Source organism: Plodia interpunctella, chromosome 15 (genome assembly GCF_027563975.2).
Source record: "Plodia interpunctella isolate USDA-ARS_2022_Savannah chromosome 15, ilPloInte3.2, whole genome shotgun sequence".
In the NCBI taxonomy this organism is placed as follows: Eukaryota; Metazoa; Arthropoda; class Insecta; order Lepidoptera; family Pyralidae; genus Plodia; species Plodia interpunctella.
The window spans coordinates 7,497,448-7,507,789 of NC_071308.1; the positions used below are offsets into that span (position 1 = coordinate 7,497,448).

The 10,342-nt window shown below is 34.2% G+C and overlaps 1 protein-coding gene across 2 annotated transcripts in view; it reads left to right on the plus strand.

Moving 5' to 3' along the window:
* The window catches only part of LOC128675990 (furin-like protease 2), a 242,316-nt gene that overhangs the window by 108,422 nt on the left and 123,552 nt on the right, over window positions 1-10,342 (plus strand). The gene's annotated exons all lie outside the window — the stretch shown is intronic.

Consider the following 10,342-nt stretch of genomic DNA (forward strand, 5'->3'; position numbering starts at 1 on the left):
GGAAAAAACATGGATGTATATGACGCAATGTCGTAAAACTCTGCAACTTTACTAAGAAATACACAAATAGATGCGATTGAACAAAAACAATTCGTATTAATGCTAACGAGAGTTCGGTCGCGTAGTCGTTTGATCAAATCAGCGGGAATCATACCGTATTTCCCCGCGCTATCTGTATTGAAATGTCATTGGGCTAAGCTCTAGCGCATACATAAACTATGTACACAAATCCCCGACTCGATTGCCAGCGATAATGCGATTGATGTCATATTAATGTCGGTGTTGGTTGTATTGACACAGTCTTGTGACAGACAGGACGGCTGTCCTAATCAAGATGAGACGTGATCTGTCGGTGTGATGTGGAGCAATTATGTTATTTGTACACTTCCTTACATACATATTATAAAACATAGTGCTTTGCCGCGTCTGTCTGTTCGCGATATTGCACGGATTTTCGTGCGGTTTTCACCAATAGATGGTGTGATTCCTGTGAAAGGTTTAAGTATAGAATTTATTACGTTTTTCACCGAACGAAGCCGGGATGGGCCGCTAGTGTATTATAAGGCCGAAGTACGCAAATAAGACGGAACAAAGTGCAAGTAGTTGGCATGCTATGCCGGGAGCTGGCGTGTATTATGTCCATGACTCTGTCTACTAGCTACTTTCATATGTAGAGAGCTGGCATGCAAGCGTGCAAGCTACTGACACATGTATTACCGACATTAGGGTGTTTCCACAGGAATGGAGTTAAGTAGATCTTGTTTGGCGGCCTTGTTGATCAATCACATGAAGCTAATACTTGAGATATTTGATTCAAATTGATGTTCCGAAAAAGGTCTATATCGATCAGTGAATTTGCTAATACTATTAAACATTTGGCTCCACCTTTTATTAAAACGTGTCTAAACTCTATTGCATTATTATGATATGTCATGTCTACGTCTTTTTGTTTGTGTGAAAATTCTAATTATTATTATTTTGTTTTCAGGTAAGTTACTGCAAAAGTATCAGCAAGTACGCGAGCGAGACGGATAAGCGATTATTTTTTACAAGCTTTTATTTAGTTACCCCTATCCCGATATTGACTGTGATCAAATCTTGCATTTTTTTCACCTACTTCTGCTTGTCCTACATAATAGAAAATTTTCTAATCGCTTCAGTTTCCATCACAAAGCGTTATAATTATAATAAGACCTGATGGTGCACCCAGGAGCGACTTTCAATGCAATGTGGAAACTTCTCAACAGTTTACTGCACAGACATGATTGTTTGTGTCACGCAGACTACGATAGAAAATTACATTTTTGAAAAAGCATATTATATTCATAACTCCGCCCGCGATACTTATTAGCAATATTACAGTCTCAGTGACCCGTCTCGACGATCCGCATGACTCGATACGAGCGGGAGCGTACGCTCGGCCGGTCCTATTGTAGTTTGTATCTTTCTCGACAGGAAGTAAAAAGACCGGTAAAAACTAGACTATTTGAATGTCTGTATTGTTGCCTCTTTCTTTCTTTCATTTGAACCTTTTCCCCATCGGAGAAATCATCCCCACTCTACTATCTCATTTTACTTCTCCACATCTCATAGTTTCGAACTTTGGCACGCATATCATCATTGAATACATCAAGCTATCACTATAGGGGTTTGCCCCTTCAGCCAGGACCGGGTAAGAATCAGCCTTAATTCTATCTTATAGCCTTGGGCTGAAACGGGGCGTTTTTGAACGTTCCATTTCTGGATTCCTTGATATAGATAGATAGATAGATAAATCATTTATTTGTTCAACTGTATCACACATACATTATACAAAACAGAAAAGGGTACATAAAAACTCACTAAGCTAACTTATATCTAAAAGTACATGCAAATGTGTGCCACAGAAGCACAAATAGGCTACAGCTCAGCACATGTTACTCCAATGGAGCAACGCTGATTTTCAGCCGTCGCCATTGAGCGATGACGCGACCATGCGCAAATTAACATACAGATTTGATAAAATAAAAAATTAAAAATAGAAATTAATGTCAAAATGGGAATAAAATGCAAATTACATAAATAATATCATTAAATATATTAATTGGAAAATAAAAAGCAGTGGTAACGCAAATGGCAATTTGTGACTACTTTTTACGGGAGGGCGCTTTATGCACGCGACAAGTAAAGCGGTGGTGGGAAGAATCAAGAATTTGTTTTTCTAATAAATGTGATTTTAATTTTAATTTAAAAGTAAATTTAGACTGTATGCATCTCAGCGGTGGTGGAATATTATTCCAACACTTTGTTGCCGCGTACCTAAAACTCCCCGCAAATGCTGAAGTCCTGTGTGCTGGCATAGAAAGAACAGGGCGTGCCAATCTAGCACGACGCCGAGACATGAATATTAATTTGTCATAGAGATACTCAGGTTTGTTGAACTTCAAAATGCCGAAAAGTAAACTAGCGAGATGCAACTGTCTACGAGCTTCCATATTGAGTGCAGACGCTTTGTTTAAATAGGGTGTAATATGATTTCGCGGAGGGACATTGTAAATAAACCGTATACATGCGTTCTGCACTCTTTGGAGTAGACGTTTTGCTTTCTCCGTAAGACGAGGACCATATACGAGGTCACCATAGTTAAGCCTGGAGAGCACCAGCGACTCGCAGACAATCTCCCGCGACCTAACCGACAGCTGATCGCGTATTTTGTAAAGAATACTGAGACGATAGAAACAATTCTTAGCCAAGCCCAACAAATGTTTCCCAAATTTCAGCTCACCATCAATAATTAAACCCAAGTTTCTAGCCTCCTCTACTCTTTCAAGAGACTGACCATCAATAGACACGGTGGGACACGCATTCACAATCTGAGATATTTGCCATTTACTACCAAGTATCATAAATTTAGACTTCTCCGGATTCAGAACAAGTGCATTACGTTTAGACCAATCTGAAATGCTAGCTAGATCCTCATTCATCTGATTGACTGTCTCTGATATATTGTTAGAAGGAGTGCTAATATACAATTGGACATCGTCAGCGTAAAAATGAAACTTACAACTTTTTATTGCTGAGGGTAGATCAGCGCAGTAAATAATAAAAAGTAAAGGTCCCAATATCGACCCTTGTGGTACCCCACGCTCCAAAGATTTAGAGTCAGAGTCCACGGCAGTACCATCACTTTTTTTAATTTGCACATATTGATGACGAGCGGTAAGATAGCTCTCGAACCATGCAAGTGCGCCAGAATCACACCCATAATAAGAAAGTTTGGCAAGTAAAAGAGAGATGCTCAAACAGTCAAATGCGCGCGAATAGTCCAGTAGTGAGAGGATCGTTCCGCGACCTCTGTCTCTCTCGCCTATGATATTATCCACTACATCAATCAGTGCTGTTATAGTTCCGCGGCCCTGTCGAAACCCGGACTGCAGTGTAGGAAGAATATCATTATTTTCGACGTAGTGTGTAAGTTGAGATGAAACTGCTTTCTCCAAGATTTTCGAAAGAAATGGTAATATGCTGATCGCTCTGAGGTCCTTAAAATCGGAAGGGATATTGATTTTAGGCAAAGGAGTCACAATAGCTTCCTTCCAGCATCTCGGCACAACTCCTGTGGTTAATGATTGATTAATGATCACTGTTATGACATCCAACGTACAAGGAAGAGTCAAGAGTATCATATCTCTACTAATTCTGTCACTACCAATAGAGTTTGATTTAATAGACAAAATATATTTAACAATATCAGAACTGCTTACGGGCTCCAAAGTAAAATTTGTGTCAGAGAATCTGTTGCTTTTAAAAAATGATATTTGCTCACGGACGTTATTATTGTTGCAGTGTGGAAGTCGAAGAAAGTGATCATTAATTTTGTTGGGATCATTCAAATTATCTGGAAGTACTCGGTCCCCGTCAAAGTTAGGCAAAACTTTACTTTTGAGATTTTTCCAAAAATGTTTACTGTCATTAATCTGAGTATTAACTAATTTATCTATATAGGCGCGTTTTTCACCGGCTATTGCCACCTCAACCATTTTTTTTAATTCTTTATAATACTGCCTATCATTTTCCAATTTTGTTTTATTAAATTTTTCGTGAGCTTTGTTACGTTCCTCCATCATATTTTTAATAATGTCAGTAATCCAAGGTAAAGAGCCGTCCCTAATGATAACTTTTTTAAAGGAGCATGAGCATCAAACAATGTAGCGATCACATCATTAAATTTGTCTACCATCTGGTCAACTGTAGATAACTCCGTAACAACAGTCCAGTCAATTGAGTGAAGATCATCGTTGAACTCAGACATATTTATTCTATTTAGTGGCCTGTGAGTAAAGTGTCTTGGCGGAACTTTGCTCTTCTTCAGTGATAATGAAACATTTATCATGGAATGCCCATATCGTCCTGTAATATTACTGACTGTGACGTCATGAAAAGGAGCATTAGTACAGACCACATCAATTAGCTTAGCAGAATGAGAGGTAAAGTGAGTAGGCTCAGTGACCAATTGTTGAAGATTCATATATTCAAGGAACTCTTTGAATTTGACGCTCATACAATCAGTCACAAGCAAATCGATATTAATGTCACCCAAGAAAACAACATGATCATAATTGGAGAACTGGTTAATAGAGTCAGTAAGGGAGTCAATGAATGCGTCCTCGTGTACCCACTGAGGCCTATAGGCCGTACCAACTACTAACTTGAGCCCACTCACTTTAGTAGAGAGCCATAGCTGTTCAATGTGGTCATTTGGGCGTGGCAGATATCTTACGTGAATGTCTTTTTTAATGTAGAATCCGAGCCCTCCTCCGCGCAACCGCTGCATATGCGTTGGGCGTGCGACAGCGTGAAACCTATAGCCTGGCACAGCGGGCGCACGCTCAAGCTGCTGGTCGTTAAGCCAAGTCTCGTTGATCGCTACGATGTCAGCGCTGTGACGGTCCAATGCGACAAGGAAGTCGTCGTGACCGGTATTTAGTGAACCCGCATTAAATAGCCCCAATTTGAAACACTTGGTTTTATTAACCATAAAAGTAAAACATTATTAAAGATATGAAATAAATAAATTTAGCATAAGGGTTGCACTTGATCATAGTTATCAACAAATATGTGAAAATGCGCCGACGTTCTTCGCTTAGTAAATAAAAAACAATATAGACATGACACCAAACAAAATAAAAATAGGTACATAAGACTGGAATAAAAGCATAAAATTGATAATCATATTTAAAATAATTATTGACAATGTTAACTGGAATTAACACTACCAGCGATATTATTATGGAAAACATTTTTTGATTAATAAACATTAGTAGTTTAATTAAATAAGCATGGTAACGGAGAAATACAAAATTATTATATTTAATAATGCAATAGTACGAATTATAAAACGATTCATGTAAAATAAATTGAAATTTAGTATTTATGATGAGCACCGTGCATAAATGATTGTTATAAGATTTGGAAGCATTAAATGCATACTCAATGTGATGATACCTTAAAGCTATATGAAAGTCTGAGAAAAGACTATTCCAAAAATATTTAACATGCACTATAATGAACATATATTTAAACAAGAGAACCAAATACGAACGTGCATAATACAAGCAAAAATTGAACAACAATAAAACAGTATTAAAATGAAATAAAAAATACTTTAAAAAATACTTTAACTGACATATCTGTATATCTGCACTAAAGCGGTAATAAAGTAGACACCTGTATTGTATATTAAAATTTCTACTTATGCAAGAAGGGTACAATATACATTTACTGTTAAATTCAAAATTCAAAATTCAAAATTCATTTATTCCTTAAAAATATGCGTACATAGAGGTGGTCAATGAAATTTAGTGTCAAACATACTTTGCCATCTGAGGCGTAGGAAATAGCATTACACAAAGTCAAACATAAATTAATAGATTAAGATTATACATTGTCACAATTAGATAATAATATTTTGTACAGTTGTCCTATAGGAACTCCTTAACACTATAATAACATTCCTTCAGTAAAAGTTCGTGAACTGCTTTTTTGAACCTTCGGAATGGCAAACATTTTATTGCTTCAGGTAACTTATTATAAATCTTTATACACATTCCGTAACAATTATTAAAATACATTTTTGTCCGCGGTACGTGACCGTGTACTAATCTATCTCCACGTCTTGTGTTACGGGGATATATGTCAGATGCCTTCTGAAAAAGTGACAAATTCAGTTTAACAAATTTCACTATCTCTAAAATATATATGCATGGCAGTGGAAGTATTTTAAATTTTTGAAAAAGAAGTTTACAAGATATATATGGAGCCACTCCTGCAATGGCTCTAATACATTTTTTTTGTGCAAGAAAGGCTTTATTGATGTCAGCACTGTTTCCCCAAACAATAACACCGTATCTAAGCACCGATTCAACATAACCATAGTATGCAAAAAGAGTAGATTCCAGAGAAGCTATTTTTCGCAATCTGAATAAAACATACATACTTATTTAGTTTGCAGCAGATGTTGTTAATATGTGTTTTCCAATTAAAATTTTCGTCAATAGTTATACCTAAAAATGTCACTATATTAGCCTGATTCAAAAGTTGTCCGTCATACTCTATATTTATTTCTTTATTTCTATTCAAACCTTTATTGAAATGCATATAGTTTGTTTTATTTAAATTAACAGAAAGATTATTTTTACTCAGCCATTTTATAACCTCTTTTACGGCCATGTTTACTTCATATTCATGTTCTGCCGATGTCTTTTCATTACCTTTAATTATCAATGAAATGTCATCAGCAAAGAGAATAATTTTATGTTTTATTATACCTGGAAGGTCATTAATAAAAATGATAAAAAGAAGTGGACCTAAGACACTTCCTTGAGGTACCCCAAATGTATTCGTTCGATAATATGATCTACATTGCTGCTTTACTTTTTCATCATTTGTGTATTCTATTTCAACACATTGTTGTCTATTGGTCAAATACGATTGTAACCAATTTAAAGTGTTTCCCCTAATACCATATTTTTCTAATTTGTAAAGTAATAAATCATGTGGGACCATGTCAAAAGCCTTTGACATATCAAAAAAGAATACAGTCGTTTTCATTTGTATGTCAATATTATAAATGGCATCACTTACTAATTCAAAAACAGCTCCTATAGTCGACTTGTTTTTTTGAAAACCATGCTGTTCAGATTTAATTATTTTATACTTTTCAAAGTAATTAATAAGACGCAGGTGCATACATTTTTCAAAAATCTTAGAAAAAATAGATGGCAGAACTATTGGACGATAATTATTTAAAATATTCTTGTCACCTTTTTTAAACAATGGCTTTACTAGAGAAGTCTTAAGTGATTCAGGAAAACAACCCTGCTCAAATGACATGCCTACTAGATAAGTCAAAATAGAACCTATTTCCTCACAACAGCATTTAAGAACTAGTGTTGATATGCCGTCATAGCCCACTGCTTTGGTGTTATTTAGTGAGAGAATTATAGATTTTATTTCATCCACTTCAAAAGATTTTAAATAAATCGAATTTTGGAGTCCTATCATGTCTTTTGGTTTTTTTAGGTCAATATTTGATTTATCTGCAATGTCAATAAAATGGTTATTAAAAATATTTGCAATGTCAGTAGGATCACTATAAGTTTTGTTTAAGTGGGATATCATTTTAATGTTTTGCTGTTTAGTAGGCTGCGACGTTTCGTTTTTTATAATATTCCAGGACGTTTTACATACATTGTTACTCCTAGACAAAATTTTATTATTTGTATTTTTTCTAGCAAATACGAGACATTTTTTTAACAATTTGGAGTATTTATTATATTTAATTTTATTATGGTCAGACTTATTCTTATAGTAATTATATCTTAATTTTCTATTTGTCTTACAACTTTGACGTAAACCCTTTGATATCCAATTTATGCCTGTGTTTTTATTTATTTTAATTTTAATTTCAGGAAAGCATAACTTATATAATAGACAAAATAGATCATGGAACTCACTGAATGCCCTATTAAAATCATCTTCATCAAAAACGTTATTCCAGGAAATGCTTTTAAGGTAGCCTCGAAATTTAATTATGTTTTCTAGACTATAATCTCTTTTTATTAAGAAATTACATTTATCCTCAATGTTTTTGTTTTTTAGTGGTATAGTTAACATTTGAGCTGTATTATGATCTGATAAACATAAAGGGATAGTACTACCCTTCGCTTTTTTTATATTGCTTATAATATGATCAATACATGATGTCTGCCGCGTGGGTTGGTCAATATGTAAAATTAAATTATTATTTTTCACAACATCTTTTAGACGTTGTGAGTAAATTGTGTCCTTTAAAGTATTAATATTTATGTCACCTAATATAATAATTTTTTTTTTACTAAACTTTTTTGTTATTGTGAATAGCATTAATTCAAGTTTATCAAAAAAGGTACTTAGGTTTTTTGTGACTGGTATACGATACAAACCAATAATAATAATATTAAAATTCAAAACTTCAATGGCACAACATTCAAATGTGTTTTTTTGAGCTAATTTATCAAATTCTCTAACTTTTCTGAAATCTAGATCATTTGAAATTAGTAAGCAAACCCCCCCCCTTTCCTTTTCTATCCTGGAGAAGGATGCTCCAAGTGTATAGCCATTTATAATGACGTTATCTTCACATCCTGACTTCACAAAAGACTCAGTAAGACAAATTATATCTGGCAATTTATCTGATTTACCAAGTTCATAAAGTGCCAACGTAAATATATCTTTTTTTGATATTATTCCCGCAATATTTTGGTGCAAAAGTCTAAAGAAAAAACTGCTTGGATGCTGTGTCATTGTCAGAATTTTTTGAATCTATGGATTGTGATCTATTTTTTTCCTTAAAAGTTTTTGCAAAATAAAACGGTATAGTGCCTTTTTTGTATATCATGTCTGGTTTATTTGCTGAGGTATCTAAGCACTGATTACTAAAACATTTTTTTTTATCTACACGTTTAAAATAATATGGTATGGTTCCTTTTCGGCATTTAGAAGAATTGTCAATACAAGTAGAATTTTCACTAGCACTAAACATATTAGATTTTGTCTTTTTTTTATTAAAGTTTAGAAATTTATAATCATAATCCATACAATCTATCATAAAATTAATCCTTTGACATATCATACTTTGAAAAGCAGGCTGTGTATAAAAAACTTTTTTATTTCTTAAATCTAAAAACTTACAGTTAGAAAATTGTTCACATACCAGTTTGATTTCGTTGTTTATCAAATTAACATTCAAAAATCTATTTTCAATTATGCTTAAAATTAATACATCATAATCAGTTATTAATTTAAGTGTGTTATACAATTCACAAACTGTTTGTAAAGGATTCGTGTCATTTTCTCCTATTGAAATTACTATTTTGTCCCCTTTCTTCATTTGCATAATGTTGGTGCATCCTTTCAATATTTCTGAAGAAGCAGCATATGGTTTCGAAAGACAGGAAACAGTGTACTGTTCATATTTTGTAAGTTCTCGCATATCAGACAGTAAGACTCCTATTCCAGACACTTGTTGGCCTCCAAATATCCAAATTCTATTTTTTTGATGTATATCATGATTTTTGACTGGAGAAGAAGAAGAATTTGTCAATTTTGGTACTTCTATTACACTGTGGTTTGTTTGTGTTTCTTGATTTAATGTATTTTGGGTCCCCGTCTGTAAGAATGGTGTGCTGGTTACATTTAGGCTTCTTCCTTTATTAACTGGTGTTTCGTGATTGCTACAGAAATTCAATTTCTTTTTTATAGAACTAAGCGCTTTCTTTCTTAATGATAAGCTCTCTTTGTAGGCGCTGGACGAGCAAATATGCGTAAGTTCTTTAATTTTTAAGTCACGTTCGGATAGTTTTTTTTTTTAATTCCAAATTTTCTAAATTAAGTTTTTCTATTTCATTGTGCGCGCATTCAAGTTCAGATTCTAGTGATTTTATCGTGTTTTTATGCTCATTTAATTCACTTGAGTTCAGCGTTGATAAGTCTGGTAAACTCCTTGCTAATTCTGTATGTGTTGAAGATAAACTGCGGTTTTGAAAACTTTCTGTACAATCAAAGGAATTCGTCGGAATAGCAGTTTTTTTTCTAATTGTTATATTTTCACTCATATTGATTAGGAAAAAAAAATAAACAAAAAATGTGTAAGATGAGTGAGAAGAAAATATTTGTTTCCCCTGCTGTGAGACGCGAACCAGAGTCCCTCGAGTGCCGGGCGCGCTGTGCACGGCTTAGCCAAAGCGTATATGACGTAGGCGGGCGAATGCTGCCTTCAATTCGACCTTTAAAATCAATAGTTGATTTTTAAGCTCATTTAATT